We start from the raw sequence: 17106 nt of genomic DNA, 5'->3' as shown, positions 1-17106 counted from the left end.
TATTATTATTATTATTATTATTATTATTATTTTTGCTAGTGAAGTGTCTTGCCTTTAATTTGCAAAACACACATTTGTGAAGCACAACAAAGTACAACAAAATGAGGTATGCCTATACAGAAATCCACGAGCTTGTTTAACAGCTTTATTTTCACAGGTGAAGATTTGCAAATATTAATGCAACCTTAATTAGGAAAAACAACATGATGAAGGCACTTGACATTGTGACTCACAATAAAAGCAGATTCTGGTGTCTTCAAGCCAGTGGGTGTTATTCTTGCATTAGAACCCTAGGATCATGCTCTTAATTAGCTAATTATTTAGAAATTAGAAAGGACTCGCTTAACAAGGAACATACACCCTGTGATACAAATGACGAATGCTGAGTAAATTCACTTTCAAGAATTAAAAAATTGTGCCAATTAACTATGTATGGTATTCATGTGTAATTAAAAACAAATCACAGTGTAGAGAAACATTACACATGCTAGTAAATTAATCTCCTCAATTAAAACACAGAAAATTTTCCCAAGTTTTTGATAGAAAACATATGTATCTGCTGCATGAAATATGGAAATGATTTCCCTCTGCTGACTCAATGTTTGTTTAAAATAATCAACAAGATTGCAAAAATATATGGAGAATATTTTACTGACACTATGGTGAACAAGACAATCTTGAACAACAATAGAAACAAACTCCTCCTCATTTTTTGACAGTTTTTCCCTCTGCTAAGGAAACCTGGTATACTTGAACAAATAAAAGTAATCTACCATAAATAGTAATCTCACTTTTTTTACTTTTCTGTGCAATAATAAATATGACATTCCAGATGTATAATAGGAAACAGAATCACTTAGATTTATGAACTGCTCTCCTAAGTTTCCTTGCAAAAGAGAAAATCCTAGCCCCCGTGGGCTATGTCCTCATATTAAAACAATTATAGCTTATGCTCTGTGAAAGTCATAGAAACCTCAACTAACAATGAACTACTACAAACCTGACTATGAAATAATAACTGGGAATATACCAAGAAAGAAGTGTAATACTCCAGGGAAAAACATAACAGATCCCCAAATGAACTATGTTATACTGAGTGGACTTATTTAAACCTCACTTTACTAATTTTGACACTATCAGTTCTGTCATGCATTTATTCCTTTGTTTACTTAGTCACTCTTTAAAATATTTACTACCACTCATTGAAAAAAGTAATTTTATAGAGATATAAAAGAGAAATATAAAAATATAAGAAGTTGATAGGATTGTAGAAAAAATCAGCATAAAGCCAAATGGAAAATTAATGCACAAATACCCAGTATAATTTCCCATAACTTTATTAGAAATTGGCTACAGTTTTGCTTCTGAGCTTCCTAGGAATCAATCCAAAGATTGAAACAAGGTCAAGTTACTTAATAAGCAATTTTAAAAAATTAAAAGCAGGCATAGTACATCCTTGAAGCCTGATTAAATTTGTGTCCTAGGTTTTCATGTACAGAAATAACTCATGTAGTATAGTGAACAAAGAGCCAAGGCATAAAAGAAGCCAATCAATGCAAACCATATGCTACCAACACCCTAATAACACATCTAAATACAGGTTTTCCATGATTTTTTAAAGATGCTTCAATATGGCCTGTTGGCATGAACCTACATACAAATCAAATAATAAGACTTAGCTTCCCATGACCTGAATTATGCCAAGGACATCACTTGGGTTATGGAAAGAGCTAAAATAATACCTTAATTAGTTGTTCTTAAACTGTGGTTCCCAGACCAGCTGAGTTGCCTGGGAACTTACTAGAAATACAAATTCTTGGGTTCCACCTCAGATCTTCTGAGAGTGATGCCCAACAATTAATCAAGTAAATTTCACTTTTGAAAAAAGGTAAATTTGCAGTGAAAAAAATACAAATAAAAACAGGTTTACACAACACGTACCTTTCAGTGTTTCTGGAGTATATATTGTAAAATGAATGACTTGGTCAAAGGAAACTGTATGCATATAAGAAAGAATTTATAATTTTATTTAGAATAAATGTCAATGAAGAGTTATTTTAGAAAATCCTAGGTACTTAGTAGAGAAAGTGAGAAATTGAGTAACAAAAAGCGTGAGGGGGGATATGCAGGGTTACATATAACAATGATATATTATCCCTGAGATAGTTGGTTCTGCTTTACATGAAACAAAAATATCCAACGTGAAAGACATAATTTAAATATTGTTATTTGTATGACTATAGCCGAATCAGTGGTAAATGACATTGTACACAGTGCTTTAAGAGATACCGTGTATTGATTTGTGGTTCCAAATGTTCAAAGAAGTAAGTGTAACCATAGAAATAAGTTCAGACACACTGAATTATTTTGTCAAATATCATACATACAGATGTAATTTTAAAAAATTTAATTATATATTTTATATGTAATATATTTTATATGTAAACATATTAAATTCAAAATAAGAATTCAAAAAAAGGTGCTACGGACTTATTTTTCGCCCAAATTCATAAGCTGAACTCTAATGCTAACCACCATGTGAGGACCAGCAAGAAGATGTAATTCAAAAGCCAGAACAAAGCACACTTACCAGGAGATTACATGCTGGTACCTTGGTGCTGGACTTCTAAGAGGCCAGAACTGTCACAGGTGTGTTCAGGTAACCAGATACTTGGTAATTGCAAACAAAAAATGGGACAAATCACTCAAACCAAGTAAAGTAAAGCAAGCAAGCTTTATTAAGAACAGTATACTCCACAGAATATGGGAGTGGGCTGATTCCCTGAACAGAGAAAGGCCACCTGTTAACTGAGGGGTTATAATTTTATAAGGCCTTCTACTTCCCTATTCTTAATCTACGTTCTACTGCACTTGTGTTAGAAGTTTTGTAATGTTTCTTTTACAGCTCATGCTATTGCCCATAGTTCTCCCTGATTGCCCACTCAAGGGTGTGGAAACCGCAATGCTAATTTATTACAATCAGATTATAATGATGCTAAGGTGTACTGTAGGTTTTTCAGGATAGAAGTGTGCAGGCCTGGCTGTGGTTCTAAGTATTACTATGTTATTACAAAAATATTTTCAGAATTCTGGATGTAGGTAAGTGTCAATGTCAGCTGCTTACTTTGATGTCAGCCTCCAAGGACTTCCTTATTTTTATTTTATGTACTATCTCCTGGTCTGTTACCTCAAATCAAACTACTTGTGGGGAGTGAAGTAACTATTTCAGGAACTCAGGCTATCTGGCCTAGGATGTCTGGCTTAGCTTTCTTTAGCATATTTTGCATGTAATGCAGATGCCTTTGGAACTTCCTCTTTTCTAACTATCTGCCTGCCTCAGAACTATGAGATAATAAATATCTGTTGTTTAAACCAAGTTATCTCTTCCATTTTGTTATGGCAGTCTGAGCTTAGACAATAAGCTTGAAACAATTTATTTTTAGTCCTTTAGAATTTAGAAGAAATTTTTTGGCCTTTAAGATTCATGGCATAGAGATCCAAGATGGTGGAGGAGTAAGTGGAAGCTACAATAACCTCCTCCCAGAACCAGTCTGGATTTACAACTTAATTTTGGAGAAATAATCTGGGATAATCAACCAAACACTAGCTGGAGAGAAGTCTTATAACCACAGAGAGACAGAAAAGGCCGTTACATCACAACATGACTGGTAGGGAGTGTGGAGATGTGGAAGGGCTGGCTGGGCTCCCACGGGTGGCAGCTGAAGGGACTGAGAAACAGCTCAGCAGCTGGGGGTTCCCCCTGAGAAGGGCAGGGTCTAAACCCACAGCTGAGCTTCCCAGCCTACAGCAACAAAGTGGAAAGTAAAATAGTATCCAGCTGAGGAAAGCAAAAAGCCACAGGGTTTCTTGCTAGCTGGAGAGAAACAGCTGGAGAAAAAGAGCTCTAAAGCGGATCACTATGAAAATATTTTGGCCCGCACTTACCCTGGGCTCAAGAAGGAGGAAGGCAGAAAGGACTAGAGATGCTTGAGGAGAGTTTGGGGTGGCGGCTTTGAGGGGAGAGCTCAGGGAGCAGCCGACCAGGTCCCAGTGCTGACTCATCCTCAGTACTGCAGGTAGACCATTCCCCTCCAAGTGGGGTCAGCCTGACGGGAAGCAAAAGCTCTGTCTACAGGAATTAAGCTGCCACATCCATGGTCCTTAAGCCTGATGGATAATCACAGATTGAATAGATTAACAACTAAAAAAAACAGACAATGACAGTAGACCCCTGGAAGTCTCCAACAAGGCCTAGGGCCAGACTGATACACAATCTGAAGCCACCAGGGGCAGATCCAGGAAGTGCAGATCAATCTAAGAAGCAGCAACAAGCAATAAGAGTCACAAAAATGAGGAGAAAGAGAAACAACCTTCCATCAAAAGGAAAGGTAGAATCCTCAGAAAGAGTGCTAAATGAAATAGAGGGGAGTAAACTATCAGATATGGAATTCAAAACATGGATTATGGGGAAGCTCAATGAGCTCAGCAGAAACCACAAAGAACTAGAGGGAAACTACAAGGAACTCCAGATAAAATACAAGGAACTTACTGAGAATTACACAGCATAAAAAAAAGGACATAGAAGATATCAATAAGAGCTAGGAGGAGAGGAAGAATACACTCTATGAATTCAAGAACACAGTAGAATGCATTAAAAGCGGGCTAGAGGAAGCAGAAGATCAAGTCAGCGAGCTGGAGGACAATGTAGAACAAAACTTCCAGACAGTGCAAAAAAAAAAAAAAAAAAAAAACTGAACAAGAATGAAGAGATTCTAAGACAGCTGCAGGACAACTTTAAACGTAATAAAAATACATATCATAGGAATTCCAGAAGGAGAAGAAAAGAGCAAGAGATAGAAAACCTCTTTGAAAAACTAATGACAGAAAACTTCCCTAACATGAGGAGAGAAAGAGTCACACAAGTCCAGGAAGCACAGAGGGTCCCAATGATGATGAACCCCAACAGGCCCACTTCAAGACACATCATAATTAAAATGGCAACATTCAAAGACAAAGAGAGAATCCTAAAAGCAGCAAGAGAGAAACAACTAATAACATGCAAGGGAGCTCCAATAAGGCTATCCTCAGATTTCTCAGCAGAAACACTACAAGCCAGAAGGGAATGGCAAAAAATATTCCAAGCAATGAAAAACAAAGGCCTACAACCAAGAATACTCTACCCAGCAAGGCTCTCATTCAAAATAGAAGGTGAAATAAGGAATTTCCAAGACAAAAGAAGGCTAAAAGAATACATCTCCACCAAACCAGCATTGCAAGAGATACTAAAGGATCTTCTTTAATAAGATGAAGAAACAGAGAGAAGCAGAGAGGAACACGAGTACAAAGGGGGGAAATGACAATGAATAAATACTTGTCAGCAATAACCTTAAATGTAAATGGATTAAATGCTCCAATCAAAAGACATAGGGTAGCTGAATGGATTAGAAAGCATGACCCAAATATACGCTGTCTACAAGAGACCCACCTTAGAACAAAAGATCTACACAGACTGAAATTGAAGGGTTGGAAAAAAGTATTGCAAACAAATGGACATAAAAAAAGCTGGGATAGCAATACTTATGTCATACAAAACAGATTTCACAGCAAAGGCCATTAAAAGAGACAAAGAAGAACATTTCATAATACTTAAGGGAAAAATCCATCAAGATATAACCCTTATAAATATATATATGAACCCAACTTAGGAGCACCCAAATATGTAAGAAAAATTTTGAAAGACTACAAGAAAGATATAGACAGCAACACACTCATAGTAGGAGACTTTAACACCCCATTGTCAACAATAGACAGATCTTCGAAGCAAAGAAACACCAAAGATATCGAGGCATTGAATATCACCCTAGATCAAATGGACTTAGTATATATATATATAACTTTTCACGCCAAAGAAGCAAAATATACATTCTTCTCAAGTGCACATAGAACATTTTCAAAGATAGACCACATGGTAGGACACAAAACAAGCCTCAACAAATTTAAGAAAATTGAAATTATATCAAGCATTCTCTCAGATCACAATGGCTTAAAATTGGAAATCAAAATCAAGGAAAAAACTCAAAAACATTCAAACTCATGGAGAATGAATAACATGCTATTAAGCAATGAATGGGTTAACAATGACATCAAGGAAGAAATCAAAAAGTTTCTAGAAACTAATGATAATGAACACACAGCAACCCAAAACTTACGGGATACAGCGAAAGCAGTTCTGAGAGGAAAGTTCACAGCAATACAAGCCAATCTAAAAAAGCTAGAAGAATCACTAATATAATATTTAACCCTACAGCTACAAGAACTAGAGGAAGAACAACAAGCAAAGCCCAGAGATAGTAGAAGGAAGAAAATCATCAAGATCAGAGCAGAATTAAATGACATAGAGACTAAACTAACAATTCAAATGATCAGCAAAAGTAGGAGCTGCTTCTTTAAAAATATTAACAAAATTGACAAGCCTTTAACCAGGCTCATCAAGAAAATAAGAGAGAGGACCCAAATAAATAAAATTAGAAATGAAATGAGAAATCACAACCGATACCACAGAAATGCAAAGGATTGTAAGAAATTATTACTAACAACTGTATGGCAAGAAATTTGACAACCTCAATGAAATGGAAAAATTCCTGGAAACATATAATTTTCCAAAACTGAATCAAGAAGAAGCAGAAAGTCTAAGTAGACCAATAACAACTAGTGAAATTGAAGCAATAATAATAATAATAATAATAAAACTTCGGGCATACAAAAGCCCTGGACCGGATGGCTTCACAGATGAACTCTACAAAACATTTAGGAAAGAACTAATTCCTATTCTCCTCAGAATATTCCAAAATATCCATGAAAAGGAAAGACTCCCAAACTCGTTCTATTAAGTCAGTATTACCCTAATTCCAAAACCAATTCAAGACACAACAAAGAAAGAAAACTACAGGCCAATATCGCTGATGAACATAGATGCTAAAATCCATAACAAAATATTGGCAAACCGGATCCAGCAACACATTAGAAAGATAATACACAACGATCAAGTGGGATTCATCCTAGGGATGCAAGGATGGTTTAATATTTGCAAATCAATAAATATAATACATCACCTAAACAAACTGAAAGACAAAAACCACATGATCATATCAATAGATGCAGAAAAAGCATTTGATAAAGTATAGCACCCATTTATGATGAAAACTCTCAGCAAAATGGAAACGGAGGGACCATACCTCAACATAATAAAGGCTATATATGAGAAACCTGAAGCCAATATCGTAATGGGCAAAAACTGAGAGCATTGCCCCTGAGTTCAGGAAAAAGACAAGGATGTCCACTCTCTTCACTCATATTTAGCATAGTCTTGGAAGTTCTAGCCACAGCAATCAGACAAGAAAGAGAAATAAAAGGTACCCAAATTGGGAAAGAAAAAGTAAAACTGTCATAATTTGCAAATGACATGATAGTGTACATAGAAAACCCTATAGACTCCACAAAAAAACTACTCAACGTAATAAGTGAATTCAGCAAAATAGCAGAGTACAAAGTCAATATTCAAAAACTGAAGGCCTTTCTGTACACCAACAATAAAATCTTAGAGATAGAAACTAAAAGAAAAATAACATTTACCATAGCAACAAAAAAAATAAAGTACCTAAGAATAAACTTAACCAAGGAGGTAAAAGAACTGTACTCAGAAAACTACATAACACTGAAGAAAGCAATTAAGGAAGATACAAATAATTGGAAGCATATACCATGTTCATGAATGGGAAGAATCGACATTATAATGTTCATACTACCCAAAGTAATTTATAGATTTAATGCTATCCTCATTAAAACACCAATGACATTTTTCACAGACCTAGAATAAATACTTCAAAATTTTATATGAAACCAAAAGAGGGCCCGAATAGCCACAGCAATTTTGAGGAAGAACACAGTAGAAGGAATCAGAATACCTGATATCAAACTATATTACAAGGCCACAGTAATCAAAACAGTCTGGTACTGGCATAAGAACAGACAAACAGATCAATGGAACAGAATAAAAGCCCAGAAATAAATCCAGGTCTATACGGTCATCTAACATTTGACAAAGGGGAAAGGAACATCAAATGGAGTGAAAGGAGCCTCTTCAACAAATAGTTTTGGGAAAACGGGACAGGGACATGCAAAAAATGAAACTAGACCACCAATTTACACCATACACCAGAATAAACTCAAGATGGATCAAAGACTTAAATGTAAGCCGTGGCACCATAAAAGTCCTAGAGGAAAATAGGCAGAAAAATTTCAGATATCCCACGTAGCAAAATTTTCGCTGATATATCTCCTGAGGCAAGAGAAATAAAGAAAACAAACAAACAAATGGAACTACATCAAAACAAGAGCTTCTGCTCAGAAAAAAATAATCAACAAGATGAAAAGTTAACCAACCATATGGGAAAATATATTTGCCAATGATACCTCAGACAAGGATTGATCTCCAAAATATATAAAGAACTTGTACGACTCAACACCAAGAAAACATATGACCCAATTAAAAACTGGGAAAAGGATTTGAACAAACACTTCTCCAAAGAGGACATACACAGGGTCCATAGACATATGAAATAATACTCGACATTACTAGCCATCAGAGAGATGCAAATAAAAACCACAATGAATACCGCCTCACACCAGTCAGAATGGCCATCATCATCAAATCAACAAAAGACTTGTGCTGGCGAGGATGTGTAGAAATGGGAACCCTGGTGCATTGCTGGTGGGAATGCAGACTGGTGCAGCCACTATGGAAAACAGTTTGGAATTTACTCAAAAGCTAAAAATGGAACTGCCTTTTGAGCCAGCAATTCCATTGCTAGGATTATATCCGAAAAATCCTGAAACACCAATTCAAAAGAACCTATGCTCCCTATATTCCTAGCAGCACTATTTACAATAGCCAAGTGTTGGAAACAACGTTAAGTGCTCATCTGTAGATGAGTGGATCAAAAAACTGTGGTACATTTACACAATGGAGTACTATGTAGCAGAGAGAAAGAAGAAACTTCTACCATTTGCAACAACACGGATGGAACTAGAGAGAATTATGCTTAGCGAAATAAGCCAGACAATGAAAGAAAAATACCTTATACTATCACTTATTACAGAAAACTAATGAAGAACACAAACAAATGAGCAAAACTGAACCACAGGTATGTAAATAGGGAATGAATTAACAGTAACAGAGGGGAGGCAAGAGGGAGAGAAGGGGTAAGAAGGGGAAGAATCTATTCAAAGAACATGTATAAATGACCCATGGACATGGACAACAGGGTGCGGACTGACGGTGGAAGATGGGGGGCGCTGGGTGCGGGGAAGCAAAAGGAGGAAAAAAGTGGGACAACTGTAATGTAAAAACAAAAAAAATTTTAGTAAGGGAAAAAATGAAAATATAAAGAATGGAAATGCAAGTTCAGTGAATATTAGGACAAGGATTTTCCTTCACACTGTATATTTTTCTCTTTATCTTATTCCTCCAGAGTTTGGCATCTAAGAAGTAAGTAAGTAATGACATAAGGTTCTTTGCATAAAACTAATAAGACCAGCTGTTAATAGAGGTTTTTTTGACCAAGACTTTGACTGGAATGTCATGCCTAAAGGGACATGCTTGGGCTCTGGTTGTTACCAAAAAGCCCTGAGGAACTGGGAATGACTTTTGAAGGTAATAAAAGCCCACAAGATAAAAGGCCTGGTACCTTGGTTGGATATGCCGTCCATGACAATCTTTCCAGGGAACGAATATAGGTTGTTTTCCTGAAAGATGGCTAGAAGGGACCTTAAGGCACAATAGAAAGCCAGACGGACTTGGAAAAGACAGATGTTGACAGGCAAAGCTGAAGGTCAGGTATGTTGCTCAGCTTCTGTGCCCTGAAGGGCAGACTGAAGGTCACCCTAAATGTTCTTTGTGTAAGTTTCAGCAAATCAGAACTAAAGATCATAAGCGATCATTTGCTGCTCTTGTTGTGTTTATGCAAATGAACAAGATAAATTAAAAATGGACTTAATGCAGTCCCTTTAATGGAGAAAAATTGTGATTCAAGCAAAAATCACAATTCTCAGTGATAAGACTATAAAGTAGTGCAGCTAACCATCTTTAAAGTTTCTTTTCATTTAAAATATGTTCTCATTTGAAAGTTAAACTTTGTCTGTGGTATCACCAAAGATGTTTAATTTACAGGCAAAAATAATGTCAAATGCCTTGCAACCGGATGTCCTTCCAATAAGACAGTCGTACAGATTTAGAGACTTGTTTGTGGGTTATGTTACATAAATTAACATGTGTTTTCTGTTTTCAAAGGCCATAAGCCTATGATCTCATTGCCTGAGTGATTGTCTGTACATATAGGCCTCACTTAATCCTGTCTGCATCGCTGCCTCCTGAGACTCAACAGTTTAGCTGAACTAAGTGGCTGGGTTGGTGAAGAATGGGGTGGTCTGTGGGCTTCACTTTAAAATGGGTTTCTCTTTTCTATCCTAATGGCTTGGACAGAAAGAGCCCAGAGGTCTGTGAGGGAGGAAACCTAAAATATTTCCCTCAGCTCAAACTAAGTATAATGGGCAAAAGGGTTTTCCACAGGTGATAAATGCCTGGCACACCTTCCTCCAAAGAAGCTCTTTTTTTCCCTAATGTCTGACATTGAAAAATTAATACCTGCCTTTTGTCATCTACTGGTTATGGATTGAATGATATCTTTTAACCCTGTTGCCAAATCTGTTGCCCCCAGAATAAAACAAGGATGCCAGCCTGTTAAATCAAGCACGCTGTTATCCAGGGACAGCCAACTGACCTGGAGTCTGCACGATCTTTCCTTATGTGGGAAGGCCACCTTCCCCTCCACACCCCCACTCTTATTAGGGATTTCTAGACCCAAAGGTAGGTAGGACGACGACCGTGTCCTCCTGAAGCAGCTAGAGGAGCTCAAGACCTTTGCCCATTGTCCTTTATAAGATTATAAAGAGTCTTAAGTCTGAGAGGGAGGGATTGTTATTTTGTATTGTTAAATTAATTAATTAATTAATTAATTGTTTAAAAAGAGAAGAAGAATAAAATATGAAATGGTGAAGTGGGAGAGCTTGTATGTACAACCCATGGGCATGGACTGGGGGGGTGATTGCTGGGGAAGGGGGGTGCCTGTTGAAGGGGGGCAAAGGGGAAAAAATTGGAACTATTGTAACAATATAATCAATAAAACGTACTTAAAAAAAGATTCATGGCATACTCTTCAAATTACTAGTTCCTGGTTATTCAAGTAAGCATCGGAGGCTCTGTTTCAGAGAGTTAGACAAACTAAATATTCTTCTACGTCTTCTTCCCATTGTAGAGAAACTAGACCTTGCATAAAATACAGCATTTGATCCATGGGTCATAGGTTGCCAAACCCTACCATATCATACTGAAAAACAATGATTATACAGTATGTCATTATTGTAAAACTCAAAAGCAATTTTATAAGTAACATTTTGTGATAAAACTATTTTTTTAGTTTTATTTTTGTTGTTTATGCTGTTACCATTGTTCCTGACTTCCACCTAGCACCACCCTTTCCCCAACCTCCGCCAATCCCCATATTGTTGTCTGTGTCCATGGGTTGTGCATAAATGTTCTTTGATTAATCCATTTACCTTTTATCCTGTCCTCCCCCTCATTCCTGGCAATGGTTGATCTATTTTATGTGTCTAAGCTTGTGTTACAATTTTGTTTGTCAATGTATTGTGTTAACTAGATTCCACATATAAGTGAGATCATGTGGTATTTTTCTTTCACTGACTGGCTTAATTCATTTAGCATAATATTCTCAAGGTCCACACATGCTGCTGCAAAATAAAAACATTTCTTCTTTTCTTTTTTTAATTTGTTTTTTTACTATTACATAGTATCCCGTTGTGTACATGTACCACAACTTTTTTATATTCTCATGTACTGATGAGCGCTCAGGCTATATCAAAATCTTGGTTATTTAAATAATGTCACTATAAACATGGGGTACATATATCTTTTCACATTATTTTTTTTGATCCTTGGGGTATATTCACAAAAGTGGAATTACTAAGTCAAAAGGGAGTTCCATTTTTGATTTTTAAAGTATATTTCATATTGGTTTCCACAGTGGTTACAACAGACTGCATTCCCACCAACAGAGCACTAGGGTTCTCTTTTCTCCACATCCTCACTGAGACTTGTTGTTTGTTGATATATTGATGGCAGTCATTCCTACAGGTAAGTGATATCTCACTGAAGTTTTAATTTGCATTTATCTGATGATTAGTGATGTTGAACACTTTTTTCATATTTCCCAATTGGGTGTCCTGAAATTTATGACTTTTCCAAAAACTAAAATCACCTTAGAAAAGGAAGAGATTTCAGACAATTGAAGAGATTCAGGAAAATGTTATGTGACAGCTGATGGTCATTGGGAGAACTGTGTGAGTTCCCAACGTGCCTACTTTGAAGGGGACTGAAGCACCATTTTTATATGTATGTTTTTGGTGTCCTGTATCTTTTACAATGTCCCTATTTTTCATATTACATGACTGGATAACTTCTGGACAGACCTTATATATAATGTCTACAAGAAAGCCATCTCAGTATGAAAGATATACACAGACTAAAAGTAAATCAATGGAAAAAGATATTTCATGGAAATGAAGAACTAATGTATCAGTATTTATATCTGAAAATTTAGACTTCAAAATAAAAGCTATAGTAAGAGACAAAGACACACACTACATAATGAAAAAGAGACCTATTCAATAAGGCGATGTAAACCTTAAAATTATTAATATACACCCAAGTAAGGAGTAGCTATATTTATAAAGCAAATCTTGATTGACAATAAGAGAGATTGACATAGAAAAACCTTGGGAGGAGATTTTAACCCCTAATTGACATCAACAGATATAGTGTCCAGACAGGAAATCAATAAAAAAACAACCTTAAATGACACACTATTTGAGAAAGATTTAATTGCTATCTTCAGAGTATTTTACCCCAAACCTCTGTGCACATAGAAAATTTTATAGAATAGACTATATATAGGATGGACACAAGTCTCAATAAATTTATAAAATTGAAATCATATCAAACATTTTCTCTGACCATAATGGTATGAAACTAGTAATCAATCACATGAAAAAACTGAAAAGCACACAAAGACATGGAGACTAAATAATATGTTGCTAAACAATAAGTTTTTTAACCATGAGATAAAGTAATCAAAAGATGCCTTGAAATAAATGAAAATAAGAACAAAATAGCTCAAAATCTCAGGGATACAGTGAAAGCAGCCTAAGAAGGACATTCATAGCATTACAGGCTTTATCACAAAACAAGAAAAATATCAAATTAAAAATCAAATTTTACAATTAAAGGAACTAGAAAAAAACAATAAACAAAGCTGTAAGTGGGTACAAAAAAAGGTAATAATTAAGATCAGAGCAGAAATAAATAAAATAGAGTCTAAAATTTTTTTCAGAAGATCAATGAAACCAAGAATGGATTCTTTGAAAAGACAGACAAAATTGACAAGATTTTATGCAAACTCATTAAAAAAAGAGGAATTAAGTAAACAAAATTATAAAGAAAAGGATAAGCAACAACTGACTCTACAGAAATAAAAGAATTGTAAGAAAATATTATGGACAACTATATGCCAATGAATTGGACAATCTGGATAAAATGGATAAATTCCTAGAAATGTACAATCTTCCAAAATTGAATCAGGGAGAATAAAATAAACTGAATAGACAATTACAACTAATGAAATTGGAGCAGTAATCAAACACCTCCAAACAAAGAAAATACTTGGGCCAGATGGCTTCACAGGCAAATTTTACCAAACATTCAAAGAACTGACAGCTATGCTTCTCAAACTATTCCAAAAAAAAAAAAAATCAGGAAGAAGGAAGAATCCCAAGCTTATTATGGTAGGCCAACATTATTTTAATTTCAAAACCAGATATAGACATTACAAAGAAAGAAAATTATAGGCCAGTGCACCCAATGAAAATAGATACTAAAATTCACTACAAAAATATTAGCAAACAGACATAGAAATATACTAAAAATTTCATAATCCATGACCAAGTAGGATTTAGTACATGGATGCATATTGGTATAGTATTCACATATCAATAAACGTGTGACAACATATAAACAGAATGAGGGATAAAATTACATAATCATATCAATAGATGCAAAATATTATTTAATAAAATCCAGCACCCATTTATGATAAAATCTCTCAACAACATGGGAAAAGACACAATATACCTCCACATAATAAAGGCCATATGTGAAAAACACACCACCAGCATCATATTCAATAAATAATAACTGAAAGTGTTTCTCTTAAAATGTATAAAAAAGTAAGAATGCATGCTTTCACCCCTTTTATTCAAACTGGTATTAGAAGTCTTAGCCACAGCAATCAAACTTACTTTTTCTAAAAAATTAAAATACATTCAAATTGGAAATGAAGAAGTAAAAGTGTCAATATTTGTAGATGACATGATAATATATGAAATTGAGAGAACCATAAATTATAAAATTCTACCAAAGAACTTCTAAAATTGATAAATGAATTCAGTAAAGTAACAGAATACAAAATAAATATTCAGTAATCAGTTCCATGTTTATATTCCAGTAATGAACTTTCAAGAACAGAAACTAAGATACAATGTCATTTACAACTACACCAAAAAAATTATGTTTGGCACTTACTGAGAACTACACCAACATTTAAAAGAACAGAGAAACTATCAATAAGAGCCAGAAAGAGATGAAGAATACAATTACTGAATTGAAGAACGCAGTAGAAGGAATCAAAAACAGGCTAAACGAAGTGGAGGATCAGATCAGTGAGTTAGAGGACAAGAAGGAAAAAAACTTCCAGAGAGTGGAACAAAATGAAAAAAGACTGAAAAAGAAAGAAGAGAGTTTAAGAAAGCTGCAGGACAACATAAAACATACTAATATCCATATCACAGGGATACAAGAAGGATAAGAAGAGGAGCAAGGGGTAGAAAACATGATTGAATAAGTGATGACAGAAAATTTCCCAAACATGATAAGAGAAAAATTCTCAGAAGTATAGGAAGCATGGAGGGTTCCAAATAAGATGAAACCAAGGAGGCCCACTACAAGACATATCATACTTAAAATGGCAACATTGAAAGACAAAGAGAGATACCTAAAGACAGCAAGAGTAAAACAGCAAATAATATACAAGGGAGCTCCAATAAGGCTAACAGCTGATTTGTCAACTGAAACAATACAAGCCAGGAGGAAATGACAAAAAATATTTCAAGCGATGAAAAACAAAGACCTACAACTAAGACTACACTATCCAGCAAGGCTCTCTTTCAAACTGGAAAATGAAATAAGGAGTCTCCAAGACAAGGGAAGATTAAAAGAATACATCTCCACCAAACCAGCATTGAAAAAGATTCCAAAGAGGCTGCTTTAAGAAGATAAATAAAAAGGGGTGGGGGGAAACACGTACAAACAAGAAAAATCACAATGAATAAGTACCTATCAATAATAACCTTAAGTGTAAATGGATTTAATGCTCCAATCAAAAGACATAGGGTAGCAGATTTAATACAAAAACATGACCCACAAATATGCTGTCTACAAGAGACACACCTCAGAACAAAAAATATACACAGACTGAAAGTAAAGGGATGAAAAAAGTATTTCAAGCAAATGGACATGAAAAAAGCTGGGTAGCAATACTTATATCAGGAAAAATAGATTTCACAACAAAGACCATAAAAAGCGACAAATAAGGACATTTCATAATGCTTAAGAGAGCAATCCATCAAGAAGCTATAACCCTGGTAAATATAAACACACCCAACATAGGAACACCCAAATATATAAGGAAAATCTTGGAAGATTATAAGAAGAATATAGACAGCAACACACTCATAGTAGGGAATTTTAACATCTCATTCTCAACAATGTACAGATCTTTGAAGCAAAGAAACACCAAAGATATTTAAGATTTGAACAACACTCTAGATCAAATGGACTTTGTTCATAAATATAGAGCTCTTCTCCCCAAGAGAAGCAAAATATACATTATTTTCAAGTGCACATAAAAAATGTTCAGAGATAGACCACACGGTAGGACACAAAAGAAGCATCAACACATTCAAGAAAATTGAAATTATATCAAGCAACTTCTAAGATCACAATAGTCTAAAACTGGAAAGCAACCTCAAGGAAAAACTCAAAAACATTCAAACTCATGAAGAATGAATAACATGCTATTAAATAATTAATGAGTTAACAATGACATCAATAAAGAAATAAAAAAGTTTCTGTAAAAAAATGATAATGAAAAAGTAACAACCCAAAACCTGTGGGAGACAGCAAAGGCAGTCCTGAAATGAAAGTTCATATCAATAGAGGCCTACCTAAAAAGGATAGAATAATTTCACATTAAAAAAAATCTAAGCCTACAGAAACAAGAACTAGAGAAACAACAGCAAACAAAGCCCAGCGCAAGAAGAAGGAAAGAAATCATTAAGATCAGAGCAGAATTAAATGACATAGGGACTAAACAAATATTAAAAAATCAATGAAACAAGGAGATTGTTCTTTTAAAAGTTAAAAAAAATGAACAAGCTTTTCACCAGGCTCGTCAATAAAAAAAGGGAGAAGACCCAAATAAACAAAATCATAAATGAAAGAGTAGAAATCACAACTTATACAACAGAAATACAAAAGACTGTAAGAAATTACTATGAACAACTATATGACAAAGGATTTGACAACCTGGATGAAATGGACAAATTTCTGGAAAAATATAATATTCCAAACTGAATAAAGAAAAAGCAGAAGGTCTGAACAGACCAATAACAATTAGTAAAATGTAAGCAGTAATGAAAGTACTCCTGGCACACAAAGGTCCTGGACCGGATGGATTCACAGTGAATTTTAAAAAACATTTTTGGAAGAGGTAACACCTATCCTTCTCAAACTAGTCCAAAAATTCCAAGAAGCAGAAAGAATCCCAAACTCTTTTTATGAGGCCAGTTTTACCCGAATTC

The sequence above is a fragment of the Furipterus horrens genome, unplaced genomic scaffold (assembly GCF_987537825.1).
Source record: "Furipterus horrens unplaced genomic scaffold, mFurHor1.1.pri manual_scaffold_9, whole genome shotgun sequence".
Taxonomy (NCBI): Eukaryota; Metazoa; Chordata; class Mammalia; order Chiroptera; family Furipteridae; genus Furipterus; species Furipterus horrens.
The sequence above is the reverse complement of the archived record's forward strand: the minus strand, read 5'-3'. Positions refer to the sequence as shown.